Genomic DNA, 17,783 nt, shown 5'->3' on the forward strand with positions numbered 1-17,783 from the left:
ATTCAGCCCCCGCCCCGGCCGGACTTCCGCCGGGAGCTTTGTGCGCCCGGCATCGCAGCCCCGCCCGCGCTGGCCTCGGTGCGCCGGATAAAGCCCTCCGGGCCAGCCGCTGCGGTAGGGCCAAGGTTCCGCGCCGGGCGTGGACGGTGGGGAGCGGCCCCGGCCCCGCAGGTGAGCGACCCCGGGCCGCGCGGGCCAGGTGGGCGGCCTGGGCGTGGAGGGCAGAGCGGGGCCGGGCCCAGTACGCGTCCTGAGGTGTGGGCCGCAGCTGAGAGTGAGCCGGGGGTGGGCCGCCGGCTCTCCCGGGGTGGGGAAACTGAGGCCCCGATGGGGCGGGGAAGGCGCGTTCTCCTGCAGGGCCCCACTCTGGAGGCCGCTGGGCAGCCGGAAGCCGCGGGGAGCTGAGCCGACCCCGCCGCCCTGTCCCGCAGGGCCTGCCCTCCTCCGCGCCTTCATAGCGCGGACTTCACGGGACCCGGAGGCCCTTCGCTCCGTCGCCGAAGAGGAGGCGCTCCCGGTGGGACGCGCGCCCAGCCCTGCCCTCCCCGGAAGAAGGGACGGGCGCCTCCCTGCAGGGGCCCTGGCTTCCTGCCCACCGGCGCTGAGTCCTGTATTAGTTGTGAACCTAAAATAATGAAAAGGGTCAGAATGTGGTGCCCGGTGGGTTTATTCAGGCACAGAGGTCGAGGGCGGCCTGGGTCACCAGGTGCACCGGAGAACAAGACAGAGAGGCTCAGGTTTTTAAAGAAAAGAGAGCCCGTCGGAGAGCAGGTGGTTTGGAGCTCACTGGCTTGTAGAAATGGCATTGGTTCGCGATTGGCCACGGCTGGGTGTTATCCGTGGGAAGTTACTTGGCTCAAGGGGTAGTGAGGGACTGCGATTTCATTTGAAATGCTTTCTGGTACTTAACATCAGGCTTTCTGGGCCAGAAGTTTAAAAGGGCTTTGTATTCCTCAGATAAATGATTTTTTTCTTTCTCATTTGCCCCCCTTTTGATCAAAATATTTCTTCTTGAAAGCATTGATTATCAAAATCTGAGGGTCAGAGTGTCCCCTCTTGCTGGGAAGGCACATTCCCGCATAGTCCTGTCCCATGCCAAGCAGCAGGCAAGGAGGAGACATTTCAGGGAGGATTTTATTTTTATTTATTTATTTATTTTTTTGAGACGGAGTCCCGTTTTGTCGCCCAGGCTGGAGTGCAGTGGCCGGATCTCAGCTCACTGCAAGCTCCGCCTCCCGGGTTCACGCCATTCTCCTGCCTCAGCCTCCCGAGTAGCTGGGACTACAGGCGCCCGCCACCTCGCCCGGCTAGTTTTTTGTATTTTTTTTAGTAGAGACGGGGTTTCACCATGTTAGCCAGGATGGTCTCGATCTCCTGACCTCGTGATCCGCCCGTCTTGGCCTCCCAAAGTGCTGGGATTACAGGCTTGAGCCACCGCGCCTGGCCGGATTTTTTTTTAAGAACACCACAAACTGAATTGGAATGGCATCACAGAGTGGCAAACATGAGGCCTCAGTGAAGTCATTAATTTATACAGCTGCTATCACCTGTTGAATCATCTCTAGTTTTTAGAAACACCATTAATTTTAGTTTTCTCAGAAGTAACACATAGGACTATAACCAATTTATATGCTAGGATGAAAAAAACAAACCTGTTCCATTAGGGAGACAACTAAAAACATGAAGAAACTAAAATCCATGTTCTTTATTGATTGTTTATTTAGTGATGGGGTCTTGCTCTGTTGCCCACGCTGGAGTGCAGAGGCACAATCCCCACTCATAGCAGCCTTGAGCTCTTGGGCTTAAAGGATCCTCTTGTCTCAGCCTCCCGAGTACCTGGGAATACAGGTGTTTGCCACCGGGACCGGCTAATTTTTAAATTTTTTTGGTGGAGACTAGGTCTTGCCACCTTGCCCAGGCTAGTCTCGAACTCCTGAGCCCACGTGATCCTCTCATCTGGGCCTCCCAAAGTGCTGGGATTATAGGTGTGAACACTGTACCCAGCCAGGTTCTTCTTTGGAGACTTGTAGCCAGAAATTGTTCAGGATTTAGTCCAGATTGTAGGAAAATAAAAAATACAATGGTCAGGGATAGAATCCAGTAATAGGTATGCTACAGTTTTTCTCTGAAACATAATTTTTCTCTACTTCCCCATTTCTACCAAAGATAAATCTGGGTAAGACCAATTTACTTGTAAAATAAATTTTAGGATTATATTTGGCCTGATTATTTGCCTAAAGTACAACAACAGTGGTGACTGGCCATATAGGCTCCTTTTTAAATTGGCTGGAACTTTGCCATAAGGAATTTCAGATTAGACTTTTTTCCCCCATGTCAGAGAGGTAATGTGCTGACATAGTAACGGGGTTTGAGGGAGACATACCCTACACATGAGGCAATCATCATGCTTATGAACTACAAAAGGGTCAGATTAGACCTCTAAAAGCCACTTGAGGGGTGGGCACGGTGGCTCATGCCTGTAATCCCAGCACTTTGGGAGGCCGAGGCGGGCAGATCACGAGGTCAGGAGATCGAGACCATCCTGGCTAACACGGTGAAACCCCGTCTCTACTAAAAAAAAAAATACAAAAAATTAGCCAGGCGTGGTGGAGTGCGCCTGTCCCAGCTACTCGGGAGGCTGAGGTGGAGAATGGCGAACCTATGAGGCGGAGCTTGCAGTGAGCCGAGATGGCGCCACTGCACTCCAGCCTGGCTGACAGAGCGAGACTCTGTCTCAAAAAATAAATAAATAAAATAATACCTGTATGAATTGGGGGGTGAATGTCTTCCAGGTCCCAAACTATCTTGAAGTTCCTGGATCTGTCAGAAAGTGACATTCTTTACTTACCTCAAGGCCAAGAACCTTGTAAGGGAACTATGTAAACAGGGCACCAGTCCAGTCATCCCAAGGGGCTTTTTATTGGCTCTGTAAAGTGAACCTGGATTCCTCAAAGCAGTCTGGTCATATCCGAAAATACGTCATCCCAGTCCAAGCCTTGGTAGAATAACCAGGGTCTCCAATTGTGTCCTGTTACAAGGCAAACAGATTCTTACTGAACTCATGCAAATAACTACATTGCCATAAAATAAGAATACTCATGAATCGCTTCCAGATTTTTGAGAAATCAGGTAGAGAAAAAAGACAAATGTTTCAGTTTTGCTCACAAAAGTGTATGTCACCCAATTGCTATAGCTATAAATGGCTCAAACAGAAAAAGGATTTTTGACTCTGGAAAACAAAATATAAAAAGAGTCAGCAAGGTTTCAACAACAACAAAAAGTCACAAAAAACATTTCAGACCTCTATCAGTTCCGTTCTAGTGCTTTTTTTTGAGACAGAGTCTCGCTCTGTCACCCAGGCTGGAGTGCAGTGGCACGACCTTGGCTCACTGCAAGTGCTGCCTCCTGGGTTCACGCCATTCTCCTGCCTCCGCCTCCCAAGTAGTTGGGACTACAGGCGCCGCCATCACGCCAGACTAATTTTTTGTATTTTTAGTAGAGACGGGGTTTCACCGTGTTAGCCAGGCCAGGATGGTCTCGATCTCCTGACCTCGTGATCCACCTGCCTTGGCCTCCCAAAGTGCTGGGATTACAGGCGTGAGCCACCGCGCCCAGCCGCTTTCTTCTGTGTGATGTTGGGTTAGCAATCCTCATGAAAGCATCAGCTTTTTACTAAGAGTCATGGAAATTTTTACTTGGTCCATTGGTGTGATCTCCCAAGTTATCAGAAGTCTGTATACTTGTCAGTGTCCTTTCCATGAAGTTCCTTGAAAATACACATTTTGGACTGTAGCTTATTTTATTTATTTATTTATTTATTTATTTATTTATTTTGAGACGGAGTCTCGCTCTGTTGCCCAGGCTGGAGTGCAGTGGCGCAATCTCGGGGTTACTGCAACCTCTGCCTCCCGGGTTCAAGCAGTTCTCCTGCCTCAGCCTCCTGAGTAGCTGGAATTACAGGCATGTGCCACCATACCCAGCTAATTTTGTATTTTTAGTAGAGATGGGGTTTTACCACGTTGCCCTTGCTGGTTTTGAACTCCTGACTTCAAGTGATCCACCCGCCTCAGCCTCCCTAAGTGTTGGGATTACAGGCGTGAGCCACCATGCCTGGCCTTAAACTGCATTTTGAGAAGAAAGTAAAACAGTAATTTTCTGTGGATAACAAAAGACTTAGAGTAGCCATGGGTGAAGATGTAATTGACAGGGAATTTGGTTCCTTCTGTGGTTAAAACAATTGAACATACAATCACGACTGATAACATATACCAAGACATGTCAGAATTTTTAGGAATCTCATACAATTTTGGAACATATGTTAATACATTTATACAAATATAACTCAAACAGCATTCCGCATTTGACGATGCTTCCTGTATGATTTTAACGTACCAGATAAGCCTCATACATCTCCCTTGGACTTCTCGGGGTTCCTGTTTGTTATGTCCAAGTTAGTTCAGGTCAAAAAACCCTTACTTTTAGGACTTGAAATTTGATTTTGGGAAGTATGTCAAATATCAAAGGCTTAAAACAATTTCAAAACAGGATCACAGGTCACTGTAAAATAAGCCATTCATTTAATCAAATTGGTAATTCAGAGATTTCCCAAAGCAAAAACCTTTACTATGATAGAGAGGAGACTTAGTTTCCCAAGCGATCAACAGACCTAATAAAAACAGCATGAAGCAAACAGAATGTCTCTCCCTCTTTCCCCTCTTTATTTTTCCTATTTACTCAAAAGATAAAAATATTTTACAATGTCTTATTAATACTACACGAAATGTTGTTCAAAAGAAAAACAAGCTCTACTTTTCTTATACATCCATCTCACATACAGAATTGATTCTCTTATATTTAGTAGTTTCAGTTACATATATTAATTACAGTGTTAACTTAGTGACCCTAATTTTCAGTCAAAAACTTAGGGAGTAATTTTGAACTGTATTTGTAGATGAAAACCATTTCATAATGTTTTACAGAGATACGTTTCCTAAATTTTTTATTAACAGATCTAAATATATTTAGCTTTTCTATACCATATAAAAATAAGATACTGGGCTGGGCGCGGTGGCTCAAGCCTGTAATCCCAGCACTTTGGGAGGCCGAGACGGGCGGATCACGAGGTCAGGAGATCGAGACCATCCTGGCTAACACGGTGAAACCCCGTCTCTACTAAAATATACAAAAAATTAGCCGGGCGAGATGGCGGGCGCCTGTACTCGGGAGGCTGAGGCGAGAGAATGGCGTAAACCCGGGAGGCGGAGCTTGCAGTGAGCTGAGATCCGGCCACTGCACTCCAGCCTGGGCGACAGAGCGAGACTCCGTCTCAAAAAAAAAAAAATAATAAGATACTAAAGTATATAAGCTTAAACTTATGCTTAGTAATTAATGTTTCAATGTTTTACGTAGAAACGATTCAGACGTTTGTTTGTTTTTTGAGATGGAGTCTCTTGTCACCCAGGCTGGAGTGCAGTGGCACAGTCTCAGCTCACTGCAACCTCCGTTTCCCGGGTTCAAGCGATTCTTCTGCCTCAGCCTCCCAAGTTAGCTGAGATTACAGGTGCACGCCACCATGCCTGGCTAATTTTTGTATTTTTAGTGGAGATGGGGGTTTCACCATGTTGGCTAGGCTGGTCTTGAACTCCTGACCTCAGGTGTTCCGCCCGCCTCAGCCTCCCAGAGTACTGGGATTACAGGTGTGAGCCACTGCGCCCGGCCACAAAAGGAGATTAATAGAAGTGGCATCACCCAGGGCACAGACATCCTGCCAGCCCCGGGGGTCCTCGGCCTCCCAGTGACCCTGCGTCCCCGAGGTTCAGCCATCCCCTCCGTGGTCCCACCCCAGTCCTTGCAGCTCACCCCCTCCTGCCCCGCCAGCCCCTCACCCACGGGCTCCTCAGATCCCCCGGCTCTGTCCTTTCCTCCCCACCTGACGGCCCCGCCTCCCCTGCAGGCGCCCTGGGCAGGACCCGCCCGCGGCATGGCCTGCGCTTGAAGGAGGCGGGAAGGGCCCAGCCGCGGTGGCCGGTGTGCCCGGGGCGCACACGTGGTGTCGCTGATGTCGCCTGCGCCGACCTCCTGTACGTTTCATGGCGGAAGCGGCTCCGCCGCGTGGTGGCCGCGCGCCTCCCCCTCCGCTCGGCAGTTCTTCCTCCGTGACCGCCACGCGTGGCGCAGCTGGGGTCGTTTGTGCGCGAGCTTTCGTGCGGACGCGCGTTGCTGGTCTTCGTGGTCTCTGCCTGGGAGGGGCACTGCCGGGGCCCGTGGTCACTGTGTTCGACTTTCCGGGGAACAGGTGGGCTGTGGGGTGTGGCCGCGCTGCCTCCCGCCCCTCGCGCCGTTCGCTCCACGCAGGTGCGGTCCACAGGGGCCTCCATGCCGCGGAACCCACGGTCGTGTTCGGCCTCACCCAGGGACCCGTCTGGCCCCTCTGCTGGCGCGCTGGCTTCCTGGCAGCCTGGGCGCCGCCAGGGTGTGCTGTGCTCACCGCCCACCAGCTTACCATGTTAACGACAAACCGTGGGAACCTGGCCATCCCCGTGCCTGCACCCGCCTGAGTCCCCGGCCGCATCCTCTGTCCGAGTCCAGACCCGTGTGTCTCCCACCGCCCTCCTGACTTCTTCCGTGGCGTCAGGTGGGCGCGCCTCCCCCGGGAGCTCGGGCCTCACAAGGGTCGCCCTCTCCTGCCCTGGCCGCCTCCGCCTGTTCTCAGGCCTGCAGGGAGGCCGAGGAGAGCCTAAGGTGGGGTCCCCTTGGTCAGACCCTCCTGTGGAGTTGGGCGTGTTCTGGCCGCGTCTGTCGTGAAACCGGGAGGTATCGGGGCTTCCTGGCCTCCTGACTCGTGGACGGCTGCACCGTCATCAGCCCCGAGCCCAGCCCGGGGAGGGCCTGCTCCCTTCTGCTCCAGGTGGGAGCGGCTCTTGCCCGGGGCGCCTCCGTGAGTACCCTCGCGAGCTCGCGACAGCCCCAGGCTGGGCTGCGGGACGGGCTACCGACCCTGGGTGTTGGTCCTTGTGTCACGGGCGGTGTAGAACCAGGTCCTGGAACCTGGTGCTGCCTCGGTGTGACCTGGCTGTGTCGCGTCCCCATCCTCCCGCTGCCTGGCCTGGTGCAGGATGGTGCTCTGAGCCGCCGGACGTTTCCCAGCACGTGTTAGGGTCCTGGGTGGAAAGGGCTTTTGGGAAGCAGCAGCTGGGTCTGTGAGGGTATGGATGCCTGCCCGGGGATCAGCTGGGCTGGCCGGGTGTTTCTGGTGGAGACCTGGGACGTGAGCCGATGGGCTGCTGGCGGTCCCTCCTGGACTGTGCAGAAGCTGTGATGGAATGTGAGCCCGACCTGGGGTGCCGGCCTGATGGGAAGGTGGCAGAGGCTGTGTGACTTGGAGATAGGTCGTGAAGGCCCTGAGGCTGCCCCTTTGTCCCTGTGGGTCCCTCGCTCTGGGGACCTCGGGCTGCCAAGGACTGAGTGCAGTGCAGTCCTGGTGGAGCGGCCACCCAGCCAGCCACAGAATTCAGTGCCCTCGCCCTGGTGGAGGGTTCACCCAGCCAGCCACCGCAGAATTCTTGGCCCTCAGGCACTGCTGAAGAGAGCGAAAGCTCTGGCTGTGGGGCCCAGGTGTGGCTGGCAGTGGCCGGAGGCAGGCAAAGGCCCTGTCACCGTGGGTGAGGCCTGGAGGTGCTAAAGCTAAGATCCCATCCTGGTTTTAACCTTCAAAAATATCATTAATGGTTTTTTCTTTTTTCATGAATACAAACCAGGGTGTGTACATTGTGTAGTATTCAGAAAATACAAAACAGATCAAAGCACAGAGGCACCGTCGGCAGAGTAGCCAGACCCTCACACGTGTGTCTCCTGGGTTCTGAGAAGGGGCCTTGCAGCGTGCAGCGTGGTTGCCTTAGGGTAACGCAACTTTATGCTGCTCTGTGAAACCTTTCCCATGGCATTAAGTATTTTTATATAAAACATGGTTTTATTATTTTTTTTATTTTTATTTTTTGAGACGGAGTCTCACTCTGTTGCCCAGGCTGGAGTGCAGTGGCCAGATCTCAGCTCACTGCAAGCTCCGCCTCCCGGGTTCACGCCACTCTCCTGCCTCAGCCTCCGGAGTAACTGGGACTACAGGCACCCACCACCTCGCCCGGCTAGTTTTTTTTTATATATTTTTTAGTAGAGACGGGGTTTCACCGTGTTCGCCAGGATGGTCTCGATTTCCTGACCTCGTGATCCGCCCGTCTCGGCCTCCCAAAGTGCTGGGATTACAGGCTTGAGCCACAGTGCCCGGCCAAAACATGGTTTTAAAATGCTGTTTTTCGTTCATCAGATTCTACCCTGTGTGATCAGAACTGGGGTCCTTGAGAAAGCCCACCCTTGATGGGGGCCTGTTGGCCTCACCCTGTCTGCGAGGGTGATCCCAACGTGTGCTGCTGGCACCTCCCAGAAAGGGTTCCCCAGAGCCCACGGGGCCACCTGACCTGTCCTCACAGCTGTCCCGTGGTACATCTGTGTGTTGTGGGCAGTGAGCTGAGAGGGAGGTGGGGTGCAGGGAGAAGCTTGACTCGGGGCTAAAACCAACACGGTGAACAGGAAAGGTGTCCTTCAAAACCTCAGCCTGGGCAGGAGCAGTGGCTCCTGCCTGTAATCCCAGCACTTTGGGAGGCCAAGGCGGGCGGATCACCTGAGGTCAGGAGTTTGAGACCAGCCTGGCGAACATGAAGAAACTTTGTCTCTACTAAAATTACAAAAATTTAGCCGGGTGTGGTGGTGCATGCCTGGTAATCCCAGACACTCAGGAGGCTGAAGCAGGAGAATCGTTTGAACCCGGGAGGCGGAGGTTGTGGTGAGCTGAGATCGCGCCACTGTACTCCAACTTTGGCAACAGAGTGAAACTCCATCTCAAAAACAAAAACAAAAACAAAAAAACCTGCGACCGGCCAGGTGTGGTAGCTCACACCTGTAATCCCAGCACTTTGGGAGGCCGAGGTGGGCGGATTGCTTGAGGTCAGGAGTTCAAGACCATCCTGGCCAACATGATGAAACCCCATTTCTACTAAAAATACAAAAATTAGCTGGGCGTGGTGGCACAGGCCTGTAATCTCAGCTATTTGAGAGGCTGAGGCAGGACAATCGCTTGAACCCTGGAGGCGAAGCTTGCAGTGAACCGAGATCATCCCCCTGCACTCCAGCTTGGGCGACCAAAGTGAGACTCCATCTCAGCCTGGGTAAGAGAGCGAGACTCTGTCTCAAAAAAAAAAAAAAAAAAAAAAAACATAAAAACAAACATACAAACAAAAATCCCCTGGTACCTACATGGACCCCCTGGGGGACGAACATGCCAGCACCCCCCCCCGGGAGTGGTGGTGTGAGGCCCCACACCTGTCACAACCTGCTGGCCTCCTTCTCCATCTCCTGTACAATATCCCTGGAAAGTTACTTTTTTTTTTTTTTGAGACAGAGTCTCACTCTGTCGCCCAGGCTGGAGTGCAGTGTCCTGATCTCGGCTCACTGTAAGCTCCGCCTCCCGGGTTCAGGCCATTCTCCTGCCTCAGCCTCCCGAGTAGCTGGGACTACAGGCGCCCGCCACCACGCCCGGCTAATTTTTTTTGTATTTATAGTAGAGACGGTTTCACTGTGTTAGCCAGGATGGTCTTGATCTCCTAACCTCGTGATCTGCCCCCTCGGCCTCCCAAAGTGCTGGGATTACAGGCGTGAGCCACCGTATGCAGCCAGAAAGTTACTTTTTGTGTTTAAGATTGGTCATCTTAATTGTTAAAGAAAGGAACAATCCTTAGGTTAAATTGGTAAGTTTACAAAAACGAAAGACAGCAACAGGCGTTGCGGAGGCTGTGGAGGAATTAGAATCATCGTGCATTATAGATGCAAGCGTAAAATGGTATGTCCACTGTGGAAACAGTCTGGTAGCTCCTCAAAAAGCTAAACATAGAAACACCAGGAGACTCAACAGTTCCAGTCCTAGAAATGTGTGTCCCCAGATCAGTGAGAACACTCCACACAGAAACACATACACAGCTGTTCACAGCAGCACTGTTTATAACAGCCAGACAAGGGGGTGCAGCCCGAATGTCTGCTGGACAAACAGCCCGTGATCCCTGCACACGATGGGGCAGGACTCAGCCACGGAAAGGCAGTTCCAGCACACGCTGCTGCAGGGATGAGCTTTGAAGACACTGTGCCGAGTGAAATCAGCCAGCCACGAGAGAACAGAACCTGTATGGTCTCCTTTATAGGAAATGCCCAAAATAGAAAAATTCACAGAGACAGAAAATGGCCAGGGCCTGAGGAGGGGCGGAGGGAGTAACTGTTGATGGGCACATGGTTCATTGTCTTTGGGGCAGTGAAAATGTTCTGAGCTGAGACAGGTGGATCGCTTGAGGTCAGGAGTTCAAGACCAGCCTGGCCAAACGTGGCGAGACCCTGTCTCAACCAGAAATACAAAACATAGCCGGGTGTGGTAGCGGGCGCCTGTAGTCCCAGCTACTCGGGAGATTTAGGCACAAGAATCACTTGAGCCAGGAGGCGGAGGTTACGGTGAGCTGGGATTGCACCAGCGCACTCCCCTGTGGGTGACAGAGCGAGACCCTGTCTCAAAAAAAAAAAAAAACTAAGCCGGGCTCGGTGGCTCACGCCTGTAATCCCAGCACTTTGGGAGGCCGAGGCAGGCGGATCGCAAGGTCAGGAGATCGAGATCATCCTGGCTAACACGGTGAAACCCCGTCTCTACTAAAAATACAAAAAATTAGCCAGGTGAGGTAGCGGCACCTGTAGTCCGAGCTACTCGGGAGGCTGAGGCAGGAGAATGGCGTGAACCCGGGAGACGGAGCTTGCATTGAGCCGAGATTGTGCCACTGCACTCCAGCCTGGGCGACAGAGTGAGACTCCGCCTCAAAAAAAAAAAAAAAAAATCTGGAGTTGGATAGTAGTGATGGTGACTCATGTCTGTGAATATGTTAAAAACACTGAGTTGTAACTTTAGGGTAAATTTTATAGTGTATGAATTATATCTCAAAGTTGTAAAACAGTCACTGAGGCTGGGTGTGGTGGCTCACCCCTGTAATCCTAGCACTTAGGGAGGTTGAGGCAGGAGGATTACCAAGCTCAGGAGTTTGAGACCAGTCTGGGCAACATAGTGAGACCCTATCTCTACAAAAAATACCCCCCCAAAATTATCCGGTGCAGTGTATACTGCAGTGGTCCTAGCTACTCGGAAGGCTGAGGTGGGAGGATCATTTGAGCCTGGGAGGTTGAGGCTGCCATGAGCTGTGATCGCTCCACCGCACTCCAGCCTGGGCAACAGTGAGACCCTGTCTCAAAAAAATTAAATAAAAATGGTCACTGAGATGGTAAACACATGGAATTCCCTTTGAAGCCGGTGGACACAGTGTGTGAGTCAAGGCTGCTGTTCACTGAGGAGGCCTGAGCCTCCCTCCCGAGGGGATGGCTGTGCGTGGTCATCTTGCCAGCGTCAGCTCATCCTGCTGTGCCCTCGTGCTTCTGGGGGCTGCTCCTGGGGGGCTCCGGGGTAGCCACCCTGTCCCACGTGGAAGGTTTTCTGGTTTCCCCTGACACTGGGGAGCGGTGGCCGCAGGGCTGTTTGCTTCTCCTAGAAGGGCCCCGGTGGGCACCTGGAGCTTTATGACGAGGAGGCTTCTACGTTTTCTTGTAGACATGTTTAAAAAATGAGAATCAAGTGAATTTATTTTTATAATATACTTTAACTCCAGTATACCCAAATTATTGCTATTTCCACATGCAGTGGATATAAAAAGCTGTCACAGACATATTGACACTGTCTTTAATCACGTGTTTTGCACTTTCAGCTGTGGCTGCTGTGTCAGACAATATGAGGTGGGGAGGGGACAGGCCTTGAAGGCCTCCCTTGGGGGATGACAGCTTCTGGGGGCTCTGAAGCTGGTGTTGCCCGCCCACTCGCTCCGGGTCTCAGGCCGGCCTCCTGCCCCCTGTCCTTGCTGCATCCTCAGGGCGGCAGCTGCAGGGCCCTCAAGGACGGGTGAGGGTGGTCAGCGCTCTCAGAAGGGGGCAGTAAGGCCGGCTCTGTGGGGATGGGGGAGCCTGGGACCCCCCCATCGGGTTGCCAGGGAGACCTGGGGGCACACAGCCCACTCTCTGGCCGCCTCCCACCCTCCTGGCCACGCCTGCTGGCGGCACAAAGCCCACCTGGAGGGCCTGCCGGTCCTCAGGGAAACACCACAGAAAAACTGCAGAGGAAGCGTGACCTGGCGCCCGGACAAGAATGCAGGGTGGCCCGGCTTCCAGTCCGTCTTGGGTGACTCACTGTGGTGTGCAGAAAACACCATTGTGCGCCTCGGCCACAGGAAGCCCTCCGCCTCTCCCCCCATTCCCCCCCGCCCCGCCTGCCGCTCCTTTTCCAGGTCCTGGGGTGGGTGGCGCTATGGCACCGATGGAGAGACTGACGGCTGCCATCGGCCCACCATGGCCACTTCTCACCCTCTGCCAGTAACCTGGCTTCTTGTGGGGTCCTTCAAGGTCTGTCTGTTCGGGGGTCATTTGAGGGAGCTTTGGGTCCTACTTGAGGGCAAAGCTTCAAGGGAGGGGCCCCTGCACATCCTGTTGGTCCCGCTGGTCCCACCTTCCTGCAGAGGCTCCCTGGGAGGCCGCGGCATCCAGGCCGGGCCTCCCAGGAAACCGAGGAGTGGGGCTGCCACCCACCCCGCCCCAGAGCAAGCCCCGTGCCCAGGGCTCAGGGACAGCTGTGCCTTAGCTGGTTTCCTTCTCTGGGAAGGGGGCGTCCTGGGCTCAGCTGGGTTTGGGGTGAATACGAGCCTTCCTGAGTGTGCGTGCCACTCCCACGCCTGCATCATCTACTCCATCTCACAGTGAGGCCTGAGACTCCCCCTGGGGCCATGTGTCAGGCTAGGGCCTGGGACTCCCCACCCGAGGGGCCGGCCTCAGGGCTTCAGCTGGAATCTGCTACAGGTTCTGTGGTGGTCCAGGGGCCCTGGAGGTGCCAGCCTATGCCCACTGGCCACCTACTCAGCGCACAGGGCAGCCACAGCCAATGACCGAACCTGCACCGAGGCTGGGGGCTGGGGCTCCGGGCACAGTCACCTGCAGACTCCTGTACCTCACTCAGGCCCTGGGGGTCTGCCAGGCTCTGTGGGAAAGGACACAGCCCTCGCCTGCCCCCCGCCCTCAGCAGCGTCGCCTCCACAGTGAGTCAGGCATGTCCCCCGTGGGTCACCTCCTTCATGCCAGGCCGCCCCCAGGGGGACTCCCTTGTGCAGTTCTGCCCCGTGTGGGTGGGGGCCCAGCTGTACCGCCTCCCTGGGTGTGGGTCGTGGGGCCGGGGAACAAGAGCCTCTGGGGTTCTCAGAGCCCAGCGTTTTGTGGTCACAGGACTCATGGCAACAATTGGGCTTGAGTTAGCACCTTTCAGAAGAAATGAAGACACTTAAAAGAGTTGATTGTTGATTTTTTTTTTTTTTTTTTTGAGACAGAGTTGCACTCTGTCGCCCAGGCTGGAATGCAGTGGTGCAATCTCAGCTCACTGCAACCTCTGCCTCGCAGGTTCAACTGATTTTCTTGCCTCACCCTGCCAAGTAGCTGGGATTACAGGCGCCCACCACCATGCCTGGCTAATTTTTGTATTTTTAGTAGAGATGGAGTTTCAGTATGTTGGCCAGGCTAGTTTCGAACTCCTGGCCTCAAATGATCTGCCCGCCTCAGGCTCCCACAGTGCTAGGATAAGAGTCGCGGTCTCAGCTCACTGCAACCTCCGCCGCCTGGGTTCACACCATTCTGCCTTAACCTCCCGAGTAGCTGGGATTACAGGCGCTGGCTACCATGCCCGGCTAATTTTTTGTATTTTTGGTAGAGACGGGATTTCACCATGTTGGCCAGGCTGGTCTCGAACTCCTGTCCTTGTGATCTGCTTACCTCGGCCTCCCAAAGTGCTGGGATTATAGGCATGATCCACCGTGCCCGGCCATCAGTTGTTAATTTTAAGTGGAAGCTGCAAAACTGGTGAGTGGCATTGCCCCATCAGGGACCCGGGGAGCCCCGTTTGTCCTGGTGTGGGCTTGGGACCCGGCACCGTGTTCGAGAAAGATGCTGAGGGATCCAGACAGGCTCTTTCATCCTGAAACGAGACCAGTTACAGAGTGTGCGGTGGGGGAATGTGAACTGAATCCTTGCCAGCTGTTTCTGTTCTCAGTCACATCAGCCTGTGTCTCCACTTGGTCATTTTTAGGTCCAGGGTTTTGTAGACACAGCTCCCTCCCTACCCATCACATGCCCTTCCTACACGCCGTGCGCCCTCCCTACCCGCCTTCCCTACACACCGCGCACCACCACGCCTGGATACATACCTATTTCTTTCATAGAAACAGGGTCTCACTATGTTGCCCAGGCTGGACTCAAGCGATCCGCCTGCCAAGGCCTCCCAAAGTGGTGGGATCAGAGATGTGAGCCACCACGCCGGGCCAGTTTTCTGTTACTTAAAACACAAGATCTAAAACTGGGTTTTTTTGTTTGTTTGTTTGTTTGTTTTTTGAGACAGAGTCTTGCTCTGTCGCCCAGGCTGGAGTGCAGTGGCGCAATCTCGGCTCACTGCAAGCTCCGCCTCCCGGGTTCACGCCATTCTCCTGCCTCAGCCTCCCGAGTAGCTGGGACTGCAGGCACCCGCCACCACGCCCGGCTAATTTTTTGTATTTTTAGTAGAGACGGGGTTTCACCGTGTTAGCCAGGATGGTCTCAATCTCCCGACCTTGTGATCCACCCGTCTTGGCCTCCCAAAGTGCTGGGATTACAGGCGTGAGCCACAGTCCCCGGCCAAACTGGGTAATTTATAAAGAAAAGGAATTTATTTCTTACAGCTCTGGAGGCTAAGTCTAAGGGTGAGGGGAGCATCCGAGGAGGTGTTCATGCTGGTGGGACTCCAAAGGGTCCTGAGGCAGCTCGGGGCAGCCATGGTGAGGTCTCGGTGTGTGGACTCAGGCCTTAGGCCTCTCTTCCTCTTCTTATAAAGCCACCAGTTCCACTCCCATGATAACCCAGCAATCACGGGCAGGATCCTCACCCCCCAGGCACGTCCCAAGGCTCCACCTCGAAATGCTGTAGCATGGTGATGGAGTTCCAGCGTGTTTCAGAGGGACAGACTTTAAATTATAGCAGCCGCCCTCCCACAGAAGGGACAGGGCCAACTGCCCCCTTCCTGGGCTGATCAGCAAAGGGAGTGCCATCGAGGCCTTATACAAGTTCATCCTGAGCTCAGGGACAAAAACAGCCCTGCAGACTCCTGTGGAGAGGGGCTGACCCAGCCTGATGGTGAGAGACAAGCTATGCTGGGTGCTGCGCCTGTGTTCCCGCTGGCCTGGCTTCCCTGTACACAGTGGGTCTGTCCATTCCAACTGGCTCGAGGCTCTGCCTTTTTAAAGAGGACCTGGGAACTCATAAGCCACTCAAGGAACTGCAGATAAAAGGCCCCCAGTCTCAGATTTGGGGTTACCATTGGTCTGAGGGGCCAGTTCAGCTGTGCTGGATGTCCCTGGAAGGCCTTGCTGAGCAACTAGGGGGAGGTGTGAGGGCAGCAGGGATTGCTGTCTTCCCCCAAAGCCCTTTTTTTTTTTTTTTTGAGACGGAGTCTTGTTGTGTCGCCCAGGCTGGAGTGCAGTGGTGCGATCTCGGCTCACTGCAAGCTCCGCCTCCCGGGTTCACGCCATTCTCCCGCCTCAGCCTCCGAGTAGCTGGGACTACAGGTGCCCGCCACCACACCCGGCTAGTTTTTTGTATTTTTAGTAGAGACGGGATTTCACCATGTTAGCCAGGATGGTCTTGATCTCCTGACCTCGTGATCCACCCGCCTCGGCCTCCCAAAGTGCTGGGATTACAGGCTTGAGCCACCGCGCCTGGCCTTTTTTTTTTTTTTTTGAGACTGAGTCTCGCTCTGTTGCCCAGCCGGGAGCGCAGTGGTGCGATCTCTGCTCACTGCAAGCTCTGCCTCCCGGATTCACACTGTTCTCCTGCCTCAGCCTCCCCAGTAGCTGGGACCAGAGGCACTCGCCAACAAATTTTTGTTGTATTTTTAGTAGAGACGGGGTGTCACCATGTTAGCAGGATGGTCTCAATCTCCTGACCTCGTGATCCGCCCGCCTCGGCCTCTCAAAGTGCTGGGATTACAGGCCTGAGCCACCGTGCCCGCCTCCCCTCACCCCTTTTAAAAGTCCCTTGGGAGCTTTGGAGCACGTGCAGGGCCTGCCCAGTGTTGGAGGAGGCACATCCAGGCCCTGAGAGGAAGAGACACTGTTAGGTTTTAGTAAAACACCCACGCAGCTCAGTCAAACACCAGGAGGAGGGGCTGGGCTTCAGAGCTTTCTGGAGACACTGCAAGGAGGTTGGGCCAGGGAGACCCTTGCAGGTGTGAGGCTGGGAGACCCCCAGAGGCGTGAGACTGGAAAACCCCTGGAAGAGGCCTGAGGCCGCGCGCGCTTGGGTGCTGCGGTGCCTGGGGTGTCCATACTGCCCAAGGGGAAAGCCCCCTCCGGCCATGCCCCAGACCCTTTGCTGTGCCCCTCCCGCCTCCCGCCTCCCGCCTCCCGCCTCCCGCCTCCTGCGTGTCCTTGGGTCCAGCCAACGCATCCAGGATCTCGAATTCCTGTGGACCTGTGGGCTCCAGTGACGGAAGCACTGGGCGCTTCTCCCACTCCAGCTGTGCGGTCCTCAGAACCAGGCCCAGAGCCGCTGCATTGGGGTTTATGCTTGGATGGTGGACGGACGTGGGTGTGTCTGGAGAGCCGCACTCCGGGGTCTGGAGCTGCGTCTCCATCCTTGCCTGTCGGGGACCCTCTAAGGGCTTGCCGGCCGCCAGTCACCCTTCCTTAGCCAAGGGATCCCGGGAGATGGGGCGGGGACGCTGGGTTCCGCGTTGTCGGGCTGGCAGGACAGAGCCCGAGAGGGCCAGACCTGCCGTTTGCATGACACAGGGGCCCCCAGGAAAGGGCCTGCGGTGAGCCGGGGGCAGATGGCCCCTCGGGGGCCTGGACCCGTGTGCGGGCTTCTCGGGGGAGCAGCCACCTCTGTGGTGTTTAGCGCAGGCCGACAGAGGTGGAGGGTCCTCCCCATGCTCGCCGCGGCCGCTGGGCTGGGCTCTGCCTGCAGCGCTGGCCTGGGTGGGAACAGAGACCTAGCCTGGGCGTGCAGGTAGGGGAGGCACTTGGACTTCAGGCGCCTGGGACAGGCGCGGCTGGGAGGGAGGAGGCGCTGCCGGGTTCCACCAGCAGAGGGGCCCAGAGACCGGCCCGGACGCACGGCCGTCGGCGTGGGGTGGCCCGGACTGGCTCCTCCGCAGGCTGCCGTCCCCGCCCGCCCGCTCGCTCCGCCGGTGCGTCTGTGAACGGGCGGGTTCTGGCCAGCGTTCTGGCCTCCACGACTCCGGGTGCCGCAGATGCAGGGCCTTCCCGGGCACAGGACCCTGGGACGCTGGGAGGCAGTGTTGGCTCCACACTTCTCTCGGAGCCTGACGGCCTGGCTGGGGCTGCCCCGTCGGGTCCTCGCAGCCCGCAAGGCCGTCCCCAGCCTGCGGAGGGGCCGCGCTGTACTCTTGGAAGGGAGGGGTGGGGGCTGAGGAGCGGCCTGGGGTGGGGGTCGGGGTACAGACGCCCCAGAGGAGGGTTGGGGAGAGGGTCTAACGCCCACTGAGCCTATGACTGGGGGAGTACTGAGAACCCAGGGAAATTTCCAGGAGCCGCTGGGAGTGCCCATGGCAGTGGAGGTGGTGGTGGTGGGGGACC

The 17,783-nt window shown here is 55.2% G+C and overlaps 1 protein-coding gene and 1 pseudogene across 7 annotated transcripts in view; one reads left to right on the forward strand and one right to left on the reverse strand.

The window, feature by feature from the left end:
* Positions 1–17,783, forward strand: part of EXD3 (exonuclease 3'-5' domain containing 3) — a 118,278-nt gene continuing 100,495 nt past the window's right edge. For 5 of the 7 annotated variants that reach the window (XR_004443687.1, XR_004443686.1, XM_033238379.1 and 2 more), the window contains exon 1: positions 1–171. The gene's annotated coding sequence lies outside the window, so the exon portion shown is untranslated. Of the gene's footprint in view, positions 172–3,902; positions 3,961–17,783 lie in introns of those variants that run through there. The other 2 variants (XM_033238375.1, XM_033238376.1) reach the window with 2 other exon arrangements.
* On the reverse strand, positions 2,333–2,427 carry LOC117099518 (annotated as a pseudogene).

The sequence above is a fragment of the Trachypithecus francoisi genome, unplaced genomic scaffold (assembly GCF_009764315.1).
Source record: "Trachypithecus francoisi isolate TF-2019V2 unplaced genomic scaffold, Tfra_2.0 Lachesis_group16, whole genome shotgun sequence".
Lineage (NCBI taxonomy): Eukaryota > Metazoa > Chordata > Mammalia > Primates > Cercopithecidae > Trachypithecus > Trachypithecus francoisi.